The sequence below is a fragment of the Strix uralensis genome, chromosome 2 (genome assembly GCF_047716275.1).
Source record: "Strix uralensis isolate ZFMK-TIS-50842 chromosome 2, bStrUra1, whole genome shotgun sequence".
NCBI lineage: Eukaryota > Metazoa > Chordata > Aves > Strigiformes > Strigidae > Strix > Strix uralensis.
In genome coordinates, this window is record NC_133973.1 from 17,553,221 (window position 1) to 17,556,667 (window position 3,447).

General features: G+C 56.9%; 1 long non-coding RNA gene across 1 annotated transcript; it reads right to left on the reverse strand.

Moving 5' to 3' along the window:
* Nucleotides 1–473: 473 nt before the first annotated feature.
* Nucleotides 474–1,232, reverse strand: LOC141940088 (uncharacterized). The gene is made up of 3 exons (XR_012627864.1): nucleotides 1,179–1,232; nucleotides 935–1,092; nucleotides 474–563 (listed from the first exon to the last, which is right to left on the reverse strand). It is a non-coding gene; the product is annotated as an uncharacterized LOC141940088 (long non-coding RNA).
* Nucleotides 1,233–3,447: the final 2,215 nt, after the last annotated feature.

The window sequence follows — 3,447 nt, forward strand, 5'->3', positions numbered from 1 at the left end:
TGCAGTGCTGACTGTGGCGGCTGCGGCCTGTTCTTTCCTGCAGTGCTGACTGCACCCACCTGGTGGGGCTGTCCTTGGGAAGGGCACCAGAGCTGAAAAAGCCCCTGGTAGAGGGGCGGGGAGAAGCTCTTCTCCAGAGATTTGCCAGAAACTCTCCAGAGCATCCCTTTTCCAGCGCATGAGATGCTCTGTGTGACAAGGGAAGGTGCCCATTAGTCCACAGTCCTGGGCAAGCGGGTCTAGGTGACCCTGCTTGAGCAGGCAGGTTGGACCAGAGGACCTTCACCGGTCCCTCCCAGCCTCAGCTGTTCTATGGGATTCTGTGCTTCGTTTGACTCCTCAAGCACCTGAACTCAGGCCCGATGCCTGCTGGAAAGGATTCTGGCGCAAGGGATGATGATCCCAAACTCCTCCACTAGGATTCATCCCAAAACAACTTCTACCTAGTCCAGAATATCGTATGGCACACACAGTCAGAAGGGAGAAAATGTCCTTTTATTGTGGACATCCAGTGCAGGAGCCCAGGAGTCACAGGGGTTCAACCAGTAACAAGAAATCAGCACCTACAACGACAGAGCCAGAAAGCACTGGTAAAGCCACAAAGGCAGGAACAGGCATGGCTTGGTTCCCCTTTCTTTGGGAAACACAGTTGACAAGGAATTGTTGATATCCCAGAAGAGAGCTACTGCTGGCCTTAGCTCCGGGGTGGCTCTGGCACCTTATCCCCTCTAAGGTAATGCCCTTAGAGAGCTGTGCATGTGCAGAGGTGCACAGTGCCCCTGTGCCACACAGCAGGGCTCCCCTGGGGAGCTGCCACGGGGTTATTTCCAAACCCTGCATAGCACCATCCCTCGCCGTCCCTTGCCAGTCAGTTGGACTGACTTAGAGCAGGGTGGAGAGTTGGCAAAGATAGGCAGCAAAGCCTGGTACACACCTGGGGCTTCCTGATCTTTCGCACCTCCCTGCTTTTCTTCTGTCCCCTTCTTTTCCTCTCTTCTCTTCTTTGCTTCGTGGCATGGCCTCTCCTCTGCCCAGGTCTCTTCTCTCTTTCGTTTCCTTTGGCCGTCGTCTTCCTGGCAGGAGCCTGCAAACCTTTCCATCCCACAGCATGGTTAGACAGGGAAAGCCAGGATCAACTGGAATCAGTTCTTGATTTAACCAAAGCTGACTCGTTTTACCTTCTGTGCTCCGAGAGGCTCTTCAGTTCTTCTGCGCATCCCAGGGATTCTACCACGGTCTCAGTGGTGGCTGGAGACAAAGCAACGGGTGCCTAAAACAGAAAGGTCGTCATTAGCAGGTGGCAAGGGATGCCCTGAAGTAGTAAGCAACTGCTTGGCACGTTGCTGCCTTAGCTCTACAGAGGAGATCTCTTTGGCTGGTTTGAGTCAGCCCTTTCTTCCAAGGTTCTCGCTCTGGAACACAGTGTTCACATGGGTGGGGGACAGTCCATCTGTGGGGGCCATTCAGCAGAGAGCCTGCGATCCCCTGCCAGGCAAGGAAAGGCTTGCCCACTTCCTTCTGCCAGCATTTCTTCTGCCCTCCCAAGACAGAGCTCTGCGGATGTCCATTTGGTGCAAGACAACCTTCTGTGGTGGGAGGCTTTGCTTTTGAAATCTATCTTTCTGTGGCGTTTTGTAGGTATTTCCTCTGATTAAGCACATGCCTAAGGCATAGGAGAAAAGACCTTTCCAGTTTTACTGACAGCGTATCATTCCATGGGGGGAAAAATAAAATGCAAAGCCACAAGAGACTGAACGCCAGGAAGAGGCACAGCAGCTACTTGGACTCAACAGCAACTGCCCTGCTCCTGCCTAAGACACATTGTTGCAGCGCTTGTGGAGCTGCCATACCTCCGCCCTTTCTGCTCCCACCACCGCCTCTCCCCCCGCTGCTCTCTGGAGGATGAGCAGAGAGGCTGGTGCATCCAGGCAGGCTTTTGCCTGGTGCTCGGCATCTGCTTCGCCTGGAGGGCCGTGCTGCTTTTCCAAAGGCAACTCTGGAAAGCAAAAGCGTGTGCAGCAAAGTGACTGGTTGGAAGTGGACAACAGCTAAAGCAAAACCCACAGGAAGCCCTACCCCAGCTGTCTGCTCAGGCTGTGACAGCCCTCAGTCCCTCCTCATACCTGTGGGTCTGTCCACGGGCTCAGGTGACGTCTGGCCAGCCATCTCCTCCCCAAAGATGTCGCTGCCGTTTTTAATCAGAAATTCCACCAGCAGCTTCACCTGCACACATCAAAGCCTTGGTTTCAGGGCAGGTGTCTGAAAACACGTCAAGCAGCCTTTCCCGCTCCTGAGCCTTGCTTCTGCGCAGAAGGCTGTGGCTGTGGGGCTGCTCTTCCAGGCAGCCACTCCACCGGCATTTGCGCAAGAGAGGAGCAAGCTCTGAGGGTCCAGGCAGGCTGCAGCCAGCCGGTCAGTACAGCGTACCTTCTCGGTCACCTCCAGCGCGGCCTCGAGGGGGAGCAGCTCCTCGTCAGGTGGGCCCAGCAGGTTTGGCCCCAGGCAGATGGCCAGGTTGCTGGAGGTCATTCTGCTGGTGGACACGTGGTGGCCAATGTTCTGCAGCAGGGAGAGCAGCCGCTGGAGGAGGAGGAGATGGGCTGCAGGCAACTTCTCGGCCACCCTGAGGGAGCAGGAACACAACGTTAAGGAAGCAGATGCTGCCCACAGCTGTCCCTGAAGCTTGCACAAGGCAGGCGGGAGCCAGTGCCTGTGCTGCGCCACTTTCCAGGTGCTCTCAGGCAGCGATCAGGAGGAAAACACACTGTTGCTTCCCAGCTCCTGGTTTCACCCAAGCCCACGCAAGGGAAGGCTCCCTGCCCACGCCCTTTCCCCCCGAAATGCAACCCCAGCCAGCAAATGCAAGCTGCCAGAAAATGCAACCTTCTAAGGAGCCCGTCCCTTTTCAGGCAAGTCCCAGGACTCTGCCACTCCCTACTCAACAGGCAGGCTGCTGGCCACACTTACACTTTCAGCGCTTCCACCCTGGCCTCCTTGCTCGGCCTCTCCATGGCTTGCATCCAGTCCTGGTAGACGCCGACAACGAGGAGCTTGCCGGGGATGCTGCGTAGAAAGTCCTGCAAGGCCAAGGGCTTCAGGTGAGCCTTTGAAGATTCCAGGCCAGCCAGGAGCTCTTCCAGCTGCAGGGCAGAAGCGCTCACCTTCAAGATGGCAGCTAGCAGGATGACAGGCTGGTTTGCCAGGTCCACATCTGCGCCGCGGTCGAGGTCCTCCTTCAGCTTCTGGAGCGCTGTCCCCCTGTCGGATCTCCGGAATATCCCCTCCGTCGACGGTCCTCTCTGGTACAGGATGTCCAGGAGCTCCTGCGGGAGACGCAGGAGGACAGCTGCTTGGCTGAAGAAACAAGTGACAGCAGAGGCCAGAGCTCTGCCCCAGGCTGGGCTCCCCCCCGCCCCCGCAAAGGGTCTGGCGCCAGAAGCGGTGGCC